At 37.6% G+C, this 12638-nt stretch overlaps 1 protein-coding gene across 2 annotated transcripts in view; it reads left to right on the top strand.

Annotated features, from left to right (window-relative positions):
* The window catches only part of LOC135204693 (zinc finger protein OZF-like), a 553364-nt gene that overhangs the window by 428246 nt on the left and 112480 nt on the right, over positions 1-12638 (top strand). The window lies entirely within an intron of this gene.

Here is a 12638-nt window from a genome sequence, read left to right as displayed (position 1 = left end):
TAACTGCTCAATACACCAATATGCGTCATGAAATTGTTGAGCTGAAAGAGAAACTTACGGAATACGAACAAGAGAATGTGACCAAGACCACATATGCAAGTAAGCTGAAGTCAAAGAATACTTTGGTCATAAGATCTGCGGAGGAAAATATGAAGGCTTCAGATATCAAGAAAACAATCATGAAGAAGATAACCACGGATGTTGAACAGGTCAAAACCTCTAAACAAGGCCACTTGGTAGTTAATTTTTCGGATAAAGTTGGGTTAGAAAAGGCTAAAAAGGACTTAGAAGAGGTCAAAAAAGACATTAAGGTAGAAGTGGCAAAAAAGATCTACTTAAACCGAAGATCAAGGTCTGCAATATCGATGAAAATGAAGATGATATAATTGCTAGTATAAAGGAGAAGAATGAATGGTTGAAAGATATATGTGAAAATGAAGAGGACTTTAAATTGATCAGGAAGTTTAAATCAAGACATAGCAGTAAATCACATGTCATTATTAAGTGTAGTCCAACTATCAGGAAAGCTTTCCGTAAAAAGGACGATAGAGTATATACCACGTATGGAGGATGCTGTAAAATTTATGATTCCTACAATGTATTTCAGTGTTATAAATGCCAGGAATTTGGTCACACTGCCGATAGTTGTAGCAAGACTCAGGTATGTGCCAAGTGTAGCCAGGAACACCGAACCAGGGACTGTAGTGTTAATACGTTAAAGTGTTATAACTGCTCAATGAGGAATTACAGTGATACGAATCATAGGACTTATGATGAAAACTGTAAAGTATACAAAGAGGAGCTTACCAGGATAGAAAATAGGACCGATCATGGAGTCTAGCCCATTGGTTAAGTGTGGTCTGATAAATATTCAATCGGTGGGGAATAAAACCTTAAAGATTAGAAATCTTATTAATGAAATGGAATTAGATTTATCCTTATTAACTGAGACTTGGTTGCAGGGAAATATTAGTGATAACTCAAAGATTCAGGAGATGACGCCATGTACTCATGATTTCTACCATGTACCAAGAAAGGATAAAACTGGAGGAGGAGTAGGTGTCTTCGTGTCGAAAACTTTCTCTAGGGTTTCTATCATGAATGAAATAGTATTTGAAACGTTTGAATATATCTATTTAAAACTGACAAGAAACAGTAAGGTATCGAATATAGTATCATTGTACAGGCCACCAGGGAGTAATATGAAGAAATTCATTGAAGAATTTAGTGTTCTTGTGGGTGTGGTAGACGATATTAAAAATACTTTAATAGTTGGGTAGATGACGAAAATGATAATAAGGCTAAAGAACTCAAGGAAGTATTTGAGATGTTTAATTTAATAAACAGTGTTTTTGGTAACATTGTCAGTAGGTGGTCATACACTCGACTTGGTCATATGTGGGGAGAGATTCTGACCTAATAAGAAACCTTGAAGTTGAACCAGACTTTGAGATCTCAAAAACACATAAACTCATCACTTTCGAGTTAATAATAAATTGCATCAGAGTATTGAAGAAATGGATCACATATAGGGAACGGGAAATTTCGATGCTGAGAATTTTATTGAAGTTAGTGTAGCGCAAATGTCTTGTGAGAAACATACAAAATGTGGAACATAAGGTAGATAGGAATGTGTTGGGTGTTATACTAAAAAAATATAAAGACAATTTTGGAAAAAATGTATGATAACCAAGTGTCCTATAAAGAGCAACAAATAGTTGTACGACGAAAATGTTAGATGGGTATAATAGTGAGCTATAAAGGCAAAAAGACATAGACGTAAGATGGAAGGTAGATGGAAAGAGCCAAATCCTCACAAGCCAGAAATCTTATATAATAAGGCCAGAAATGGACTATAACATCCTATTAGAAAAACAAAAAGAAAATTCTACAACGACGAAAGTAAAAAAAACTAATAACATGAGGGAATTTCACAAAAATCTAGATGATTTGATCGGATTAAGAAAAAATATGTCTTACCTGAAAATGTCTGTGCAGAGAAATTTGCTATATTCTTTCATGAAAAAAATTGATATAAAAATTTATAGAGATTTCCCCCAAAATCGGCTAGAAGGACAGTCAGTTATGCCATTGAAGGAGGGTAAGAAGTTAACATTTAAAAAAAATTTAAAGGAAATAAATATGCGTGACTTGTTAAAGGTTTATGAGAGAGATGAAGAATACATATTGTGGAAACGACCCTTTCCCAAATAGTTGTTTAATAAGTGAAGCTCCAAACAAGCAAGTTGTATATAATATTTACCTAAATATAATAACCTAAGTATATCACAATCCAATTTTCCTAGCTGTGAAAAAACTGCGTTGATCAAACCAATATATACAGGAAAAGGTGATGTAAACGAACTAAATTCATATAGGCCCATATCAAATTTATCTTACATGTCGAAGCTTATTGAAAAAAATCATAAGTGAGCAATTATGGGCGCATATTGATGAGTTGGAGGTATTCCGGAAAATCAGTCGGCCTATAGAGCTAATCACTCTACAGAAACTACCTTATGCTCAATAATGAATGATATGATAGGTCTTCTTGATGAAGGAAAGTGTGGAATTTTGATTATGTTAGATCTTAGTGCTGCCTTCGATACTGTTGTGCACGAGTACTTACTTGACGACTTAAAGTCCATTGGAGTGACTGAGGAAGCACTGGAATTTTTGCGAAGCTATTTAACGAACAGGAAGACTATTGTAGAAGTTTCTGGAAACCGATCTAGTGAGAGAATTCTTATGAAAGGTGTACCACAGGGTAGTGTTCTGGGCCCTATCTTGTTCAACATATATACTATCGAGCTATCACATATCTTGAAAAAAACAAAATGTGGCTTTAAACTATATGCAGATGTACTCAGTTTTACCTTTCAATTTCAACAACACAAGATACAATGAAGAAAAGTTGATGGGATAATGACTGAAATAAAAACATGGATGCAGAGGAAAAGGCTTAAATCAAATGATGATAAAACTGAATGTATGTTTTTTGGTACAAAGGTAGCTCTGAAGAATTACCAGTTATTTCAAAGTATAAAAATTGGTGACGCTGATGTTAGGATTGTGCCTGTTGTGAAAAATTTGGGTGTACTGATGGATTGTAATTTGTCAATGAGGGATCAAATAGTGAATACAGTGAAAGTGTGTAACTATCACCTGAGAAACATAGCATTTATTAGAAAATATCTAACAGAGGGCAGTACAAATATTTTAGTGATGAGTCACGTAATATCAAGGCTTGATTATTGCAATTCTCTGTACAATAAATTGCCCAATACACTACTAAGAAAGCTTCAAAATGTGCAAAACCGGGCGGCTAGACTGATAAAAGGCATTAAATTTCGGGAGAGAATAACTCCTGCACTGATCGATCTACATTGGTTACCTGTTAAGGTTAGAATTGAATTTAAGATTTGTTTGTTGACTTACAAGGCACTTACAAGTGATAAGCCTAAATATCTTCGTGATTGCTTGGTCCCCTACTCTCAAGTTACTAGCGCAGCTGTAAGAGTTAGACATGCTGATGACCCATATAGACTATTCGAAATTAGTGTGAATCATGCAATAGGAGGAAGAACTTTTTGTTATGCTGCACCGAGACTCTTCAACGACCTTCCACTTGATGTCAAGAATAGCAAAAATGTGGCAGCTTTCAAGAAAAACCTGAAGACTTATCTCTTTGGAAAGTGCTATAATAGTGATCAGAAAACTATTAAGCCTGAATACAAATGCTAGCGAATACTGAAAAGATACAGAGCAAAATATAAACTGGAAAGAAATTATTTTCACACATCAAGGCCCGCCTGAACAGACTCTTAGTGTCTGATGGAGGGCGAGAAATAAACCCCTAAAAGTAAGTAATTGCAATAAAGTGTCAAGTTTGAAATTTGAAACTTATAAAAAGTCAGTCCCAATTCACCAAGGTGCTGGGAGTGTCCTGTCCATCTTGGGGACATGGATACAGTAGGTCAGTAAGCCAATAAGAATACTGTATTTTGTAAATCTCCTTTCTGATTGGTTCATGCTCTTGCCTTACTAAAGATACAGCATATAAACAAACATTCCCAGATGTGTTCTGTCCGTCTAGGGGGCGTGGCTACCAGATATTGTTCAGCCAATGAGAATATAGCAACTTTAAAAGCTGTGTTCTGATTGGCTGACGCTTTCACCTCACCAGTGACAGGATGTAAACAATCTCTTCAGTCTTATGTCGTCACTGTCAGTGTCTTAGTTGACACTGAATGGGCTTTAAACGACTTGACGCCCTTTTTCCTTCTGCCGTAAGTGATATTAATGTTAATGGTATAGCTTACGGTTCTATATAAGCTGCTCACCATTCACTGTGTAACATGAGAATAATGACGACGACAGTGAAAGAAAAGTTGGAGTAATCTGATGACAGTAGCGAGTTTTGTGTGTTGTTCCTATGAGGTTCTTTTGGGACGTCGTCAGCAGTGATGGCGGAACTCTCAAGTTACGTTTAGGTATCTCAGTCAGTTTCTCCAATAGTTTCCTCTTCACCTGTCCTGCATGAGATAGGTAGTACTATGCACCCTTTATATATATATATATATATATATACTATATATATATATATAGTATATATATATATATATATTCTACGGTCAACAAATGATACTGATAAACGATATCCTGTAGTAGGTATGTGTAGGTAGTAGCCATCGCCTTTATATTCAGTAGTACCTATTGCCAACGTCCAGCCACGGAGTAGCTGTGGAGTTTTCATTTCGTTGCTTTGATGAAATTCTGAAAAGACTTCTAGTTTTCTTGAATGAGGCTCATTAGCCGTGAAAAGGTCGTTCCGTGACCTGATATTAGCTAAGGAACAATTGCCTGATCTAATTAGCTGAGGGAACCTGTCTGTTGGTTTGTAAATAATGTTCTCAACAGTTACGTTAGGTGATGTTATTGAAGGCCTGTGCTTCTGCAGTCGATTGACATCAACTACACGAACTGCCTTGTTTAGGTTCTTGCATTTTATTGGACTGAAAGCAACGGTGATTGATTGGCTATTAAAGGATCTTATGTTATGACACTATGTTTGGCAGATGTTTCATTTGCAGTGCCAGAATTATTTTGGCTTGAGAAAAAACTTTACAGCCAAAAAGAATTTGGCTGCTATACAGTTACCCATAATTACTAGAGATATGTCAGAAATGTTGGTGCCTGCTGAGATAAAACTAGTGTGTTTATGACTAATTTAGGTCACAGATCTTTAAAGTAGTATGTTTTGAGAATACTAGAATTGCTCTGATCTTGTGTAATCAGTACTGAAAGACCCAATATGATTTCAGAGCGAGGCCTGAATGGTGATGACACAAAGGTGGCTGATGTGTCTTTTGAAAGGAAGGTCGTTCATCTGAGACTGAAGGTAAAGCCTCTTCCAAATTTCAAAGCTCTTCTGTGTTGTACAAAAATATGGTTATTTACATTTCAAGATTAATTGGTGATGTTAACATTATTAATGGCTTCTATGGCAGTCTAATTTTGCTGTTTGTTTATGTCAGACTTATTAAAATCATTACATATTTGGTTTTTAGAAACTCTTTGAGGTGATTACAAAACTCTTCATTTCTCTTCATCCAAAAACGCATGATCTGGAACTGACCTTGTGAGGAACTAACAAGAGAATTCATACAGGATCTTCTGTCATGCTATTTAGGTATGTAGGTGATGGAGGCCATATTCTAGAATTAATTCACAGTTATATAATTGACCATCAGAAGGAGGTTTGTGGTTCGGAATTTAATCAGCATTCTTGAATCTGCATTCATATTTGGCTTGAAAATAAGGTAGTATTGTATGCAGATGGTGCTGTAGGCTGATTGCAATGGTTATCCCCTCTTTATTGCACAATGAAGTTGGTAGATGCCAGCCTTCATTGCTTGAGTAGGATTCTGCAAGTGGTGCAGTCAGTCAGTCAGTCAGTCAGGAGGGGGTGGAGGGGAACTGGGACAGAACCAAGACTGTTCAGTTACAAGAGTCTGCGCTTCTGTTCCTTGATTCACAATGCATTGGTGACAGTGTCCTGTACTTTGAAGATACTTTTTATATTAATTTGCTTTTTCTCTTTCAGTAAGCAAGATCATCTCTCTGTATTTCCCCCTCCCTCATCTTACTTCTTCCTAATGAACACCATATTCTTTGGAAGCTTGAATTTCAAGTCAGTGGCCCCTGTGGGCTTGTTCAATATGAATGGGGTTCTTCATAGTTGAAAAGTAATTGTAATAATAATAATGAACAAGTGACTCGGCTTACCGCAGTCTCTTTTTCCAGAACATAACCTTTCTGAACACAAGGACTTAGCAGTGATGATCATTGACAGGAATTTTGGCAAAATCTTCATTTCCATTTAACCCAATCATAAAGTTTTAAAAAGGAGTCATTTTATATTTAAAATGTATACTATGTTAATAGATCAGTCGTGTGGGACTGGAATGAATTAGCTCTGTGATCTAGAGAAACTTTTTCAAAAATGATGTTTCACTTTGCTGTCTGTGAATGTATTATTCTTGCCATGATGCAGGCACTGGTCTCGTTCTATAGCAGAATGGTTACAATTTATATTGGTATACGTCAAAAGGAAGAAGAAATGCACAAACATGGTCGAGAGTAAGAGTTGAAAGTAAATGAATCAATTCCAAGAGTGCCCTCCACCCCCCTGCTGTGTTTCAGCCGCTGCCTATGATTGAAGTCCTGTCGTTGCTTTGTCTTCTTTCTGTTCCTGGGCATATTGCTTCTCTTATTCCTGGGCAAAATGCAGCTGAAACTGCTGGTGTCATTTATCTAAACAGATGCCTTCACTTTCAGACAGGAATTTGAGAGTAGAATTTTGACAACCAGGTTTGTTTGTGAGTGTTCCAGGTCACCATTCTTTCCCCTGTGCTTTGCACCTTTGATTCACCTGAAGCATCCTGGAGGAGGTGAGGGTGTCTTAGGTTTGCATTTCAAGTACAGCAGTAAGTTCTGGAGAGCCATTGCCAACTGTCAAGTTTGTCTAACACCCTCATAGGGTGGACCAGTCCTCGTCATTACTAATATTCATTATTAATGTATGTTGATGATGTAATTTTTCCTTTCAGGAGGCTAAGTGTGAAACATCTTCCCTCTTCTTGTCGATGAATAATAATGATGAATATAAAATGCAGGCCAAAGGGACGTATGAGGTCATTCAGCGCTGAAATGGAAATTGACAGTAAAAGGTATGAAAGGTGTAACAGGAGGAAAACCTCAAAGCAGTTGCACTATGAATCAAGTATTAGGAGAGGGTGGAAAGTAAGATGAAGAAAGAGAATATGAAAGGTGGTACAGTAAAAGGAACGAAAGTGGCTGCAGCTATGGGCCGAAGGCACTCTGCAAAAACCTCAAGTAATGCCTACAGTGCACCGTATAGAATGGTTAATGTTTATGTTGCTGATTTTGTATAATCTATTAAGTAGAAAGTGACATTCAGGTTTGATCAAATGAAGGCTGGCCAGCATTCGTTCATTCAGTTGCATTTGGGTTCTACTGAATGGAATTCAGACATTTCTGATGTTATGCTACACGACACCATTCCTGCCTTTTGAAGAGAGAATGTAGTGGTTTTCATTTCCCCCCAAGCATTGGTAGGGGTTAATACCATTAGTGCACCTCACGCGCGGTGCACTGCAGACATAAGGTTCTCTGAAGTACCTGCAGCCCCTTTCATTCCTTTTGCTGTATCTCCATTCTTATTCTCTTTCTTTGATCTTCCTTTCCTTAACCCTCTTCTAACAACTGTTTCCTACTGCAGCTGTTTTTCTGAGGTTTTCTTCCTCCTCCTCCTCCTGTTACTACATATATATATAGACGCCTCTGTCTACTTTTACTCTAAGTTTTCCTTTCGGCGCTGAGTGGCCTCATCTGAGTTAACTGGTACCTACTACAGTTCCTTTGCATCTGTAATCAGTATTTGTATCCAACATTTTTCTTCATTATATGTGATGAATGCAGATCATTTTTTGTTACAGACGAGAGCTTTTAGTTCAGGGCCATTTCGAATCAGGTCTTGTCGTTTCCGGATACATCCATAAAGGCAGTGGATACAATGCTCCGATTTCATTGGATCGTTCAAGTCCTTCGATTATTAATAACTGAATAAGACAGGAAACAAAAGTCATTGAATTGATTACTGACGCTAAATCCAAATGGGGAATTGAATGAATCGGTACTTCACCATTAAGTCCCTTTTGTTGTTGACTAACACTTTTGTTCAATAACCATCTATTTTACCCAAGTAACGACGAACTTGGGCGATTAGATATGAGATATTATATATGTATGTAGTTACTGGAAAATCATTCCTATTGTTTTAGGTCTTACAGCAACGGTTACATTTCAGGCATTTCACAGCACATAACAGCTATTGTCTAAGACTCTAAGCTTTTAAAAAAACTAAATACAAAATGTTCGTTTTAAAATATTTATTGATATATAAAAATATTACTAATCAGTTTTTGAAGTGAATTAGTATCAGGGAACCAGTAAGTAAATTGATGACACCCTTTGAGATTTATAATTGCCAAATCAATGTGGTCATTTAATTAAGGTAGCTGTTGTATTGTAGGAGTGAGGAAATTCAGAGTCATTCTAATAGATGATTAACAATAATTGTTTGAGCTGCAAAACGAACTATAGATCTCAGAATCATGTTAACTTCGGTTTAGCTAAAAGAGAGAGATTTTTCTATTTGTGTCTGATGAGTGCCTATCAGTATTACGCAAATACGATATTTTCTATGACAAAACTCGAAAACTTTTAAAGAATCAGTTTTAGGGTTTAAATTGCTTGTGTGGAGAGGAACTGGTTTTGTATTGAGTGGTCTTTATGGGTGTGCTGAAGCCACTTCAGTTTGTACATACCAAAACGACTGAGGAGGAGGAACCACTTAATTAACGCCTAAATACGTAAGCTGGCGCCGAGGTTAAATGCGATTCAACATTCATGGTAGGACAGCAAGAGTCGACGATTGACCTCTGTAAGTTTACATTTTTTTTAAATTAAAAAAACGTTATCCTGCAACGCAGCAGTAGCTTTTAGTTTATCTAAGGTTATAGTTAGCCATGATCGTGGTTCTCCTCCTCTTTGATTTGCGGGCGGGTGCATTTCATTGGGCGGGTCAGTCAGTAACGGTTGGCAAAGGGAAGTTCCCTTGGGGGGGAAGGCAGGGGGGTGCGGGGGGTGAAGCTTGAATTTTCTTTTGCAGCGGTTTACGGAAGAGAGACCTTAATGAATGCCAATTGCTGGCCACCCCCCCCCCCCCCCGCCCCGATAAGTGGAGGGGGGAGATTGTCAGGGAGTTGTGTTTCTCAGAAAGCACAGATGGGAAACCTCGAAGTGCAGTTCAAGATGGACGAGTTAGCGGCAAGTTTCGCCTTCGCAAGAGGTGCTCAAATGGGGCAGTGCCCCCTGTCACACCCCCCCCCCCCCCCCCCCCCCCCTCCGGTCTCGAGGGGGATCGAACGGCGGGTTTGCTGAAAACGTGAGTTTCGCCCTCGTCTTCTGTGGATTTCCATGTGCCCCGGTTCTATATGCTCGTCTTTCCTCATAGACATAGACGCATTCGCCATTCACCGGTATAAGACTTCATAAGAAAAATATCTCTCGATAAAAGAGACTGCAAATCCTCCTACGTCAACCGTTTTGTATGTCCGATTTAGAGGATTTCTGCACCCCCTTCGCACCCACAAACACCCTGGAAAAAGAAAATACCAGAAAATGTGGCGTATGTTTTTGTTTTAAGAGAAAACCATTATTCAAACATAGTTAACTTTTGGGGAAAACAGGAATATAGACTGCCAGAGGCTGCTGTTTGGTGGCTGTCATTGCTTCCTCCCTCTCTCTCTCTCTCTCTCTCTCTCGCAGAGCTTGGCTGAAGTTTGCTGTGTCTGTGATTCAAAACTATCCCGTCGTAGCCCATCCACTGGTAAATATAGTTAGAGAGAGAGAGAGAGAGAGAGAGAGAGAGAGAGAGAGAGAGAGAGAGAGAGAGTCGTAAAATGTCATCACAGGACACGAAGGTAAAAACTAAACTTTCCAGGAAAAGAAAAAAATAAGATTTAATTGACGATGACCCTTGAAAAAAAAAATAGTAATTGGGATCAGAGACGTATCCTTGCAGCGGGCTTTTGAAAAGTCTCCCCTAATCCCGCCCCCATAAAAAACACTTGACACCCACATTCGATCCCCTAACCTACCACCCCAACCCCCTCACAAGCACTGCCTCCCTAGGTATCGTAAGGAGGAACTACCTTTCATAACAATGAAGTTAACTTTTAAGGTTTAGCATTTTGTATGATGATGGGAATTAACTAAGGAATCTTATGGATATGAATAATATAATTATCGAGTTCTGTAGAAAAACTAGGTCACACATACAGCACCTTCATATGATTTATTGCAAACAAGTAAAGAACATTTAACACTAATGAACTTAAAACAAGTAGAGAAAAACTAAGGAAAAAACAATCACAATCAGCTAACAAGCAAATAAAAAATTACATTGAATTATAATTGAATCAAAGTTCTTCCGTTGGTTCCACTGGGTCTTGAAATACACTTAAGAAATAAGCGCCATGAACTAGACCCAAAGGAACAAGGAGCTCTCGAACGTCTCAGACCTTTCTGTCAAAAAACCAGAGAGGTCAGTACGGTAGCACGTTTGTTACCATTCCACCGACAGAAAGGGATAATTGCTAGTTTTAAATAGAGTAGTTAATAAAAGAGCGTATCAAAGAAGTTGCATTTCCTTTACAAAGGAAAAATGAAAACTTCCACTCATGAATGTGCAAAATACTTAAAACAAATTATGACGATAATCTGAAAACCTTCAGATATTTTAGTATATGTTAAGACTCCAACCTCATAAATTTTTCTGAACCTCAACTACAATGGTTCAGAAAATGGAGAGAATATAAATTTCTCGACAACACATCCAGCATGAAGGAAGGGGGGACAGTCATTAGTCCCAAAGGAGGAGAAGTGACAGAACTATTTCAAGCAGCCATGAAACTATAAGACACCGGGCGAGGAGAGAGAGGGCTGCCATACGTACGATAATTATCGTTCATGTACGATTAAGCTGTATGGTACGATGTACGATACCAGCTCCAACTATCGTACATTTTATGCGATAATTCTGGTATTTGTTCATTTTCAGATAGTTTAAAAGAATTTTTTTTAAAGATCAAATGTTTTCTCTACTCAATTACCATTGGCCGAGAGGTCATCTTATCGCTAACCCCTTTTAAGAGAGACATGAGACCATTAAGTTTCTCTCTCTCTCTCTCTCTCTCTCTCTCTCTCTCTCTCTCTCTCTCTCTCTCTCTCTCTCCGTCGAACGAAACAATTATGCTGAGATACATGTATACACAGGAAAAAATAAAAGGAGGTACTCCTCCTTTTACTTATCCTGTGGTCTTGGCTAGATATATTGTCACGCACTATTAGTGACATATAGTAAGCATATATATATATATATATATATATATATATATATATATATATATATATATATATATATATATAATTTATCTCAGATTAGTTTGAGTTCAAGTTCACCTCGTTAGTATGGTACAGACAGGAAATGGGAATCTATGTTTATTCTCTGTAAAATGTCACATTGTTTTTTTTATATATATAATAACAGAAGAGTTCGAGTCATACTATTTTTTGCCTTATCATTATATAAAATGTATAAAATATATAAATACGTTTATTTTGATATCAAGAAATGTTGTTGATTACTGTAGAGTATAGTGTAGTGATAACAGATACGATAATTTTTCAATTGCATACGTTATATTTTGCGATAATTTTGGTTAAAAAACGATGATTTTGATCATCTGTACGATAAGGTGGTCAAGAAAACCGCCGCCGCCCTGACCGACGAGTCAGCCTAGCAGCAGCAACCTCAGTGTTTCTATTTGACGAAACGGAGACTACTGTCACGGCAGGCGTCTTTGTCATGTAAGAGGAGCGTAGGTAATATTTTAAACGAAAACTGTCCATTTTCGTTTATGAAAGCAAGGAAGGAACCAAGAGACCAAGTTGACAGGACGATGATGCGTCGTCATCTATTTTCTTTGGAATATTTTCCCATAAATCATCATGAATGGTGTCGTTTTTTAACAGCCTGGATGGAATAGTTTACTTGGTACGTACTACAGTTTGACTTGAACCGCTCTTGGGGGGCATAACAACAGCGCCTATTTTCCACACATCAAGTCGTCGTCTAAGGTGAGGTTTAACGGTTAAAAATGTGTTGCATTCAATACCTTTGTATTTTGTTTATCTAGCTGATTGATGTAAGTGAAAGAAGTCAGTTGATTTTCATCATATTGTTAATATGACCTTTTTTCATGCCAGCATGGTCGAGTCTCGTCTATTAGCCAGGGTTGATAGGGTACTCTATTAATCATGCTATTAGCAGAGACAGAATTTTTTTTTGCACATTTTGTCTCCGTTTTATATTTATAGAAAAAGTTATCTGAAATAACGTTGAGAGAGAGAGAGAGAGAGAGAGAGAGAGAGAGAGAGAGAGAGAGAGAGAGAGAGAGAGAAACAACATTCCAATTAATTAATATGTA

Source organism: Macrobrachium nipponense, chromosome 47, assembly GCF_015104395.2.
Source record: "Macrobrachium nipponense isolate FS-2020 chromosome 47, ASM1510439v2, whole genome shotgun sequence".
Taxonomy (NCBI): Eukaryota; Metazoa; Arthropoda; class Malacostraca; order Decapoda; family Palaemonidae; genus Macrobrachium; species Macrobrachium nipponense.
The sequence above is the reverse complement of the archived record's forward strand: the minus strand, read 5'-3'. Positions and strand labels throughout refer to the sequence as shown.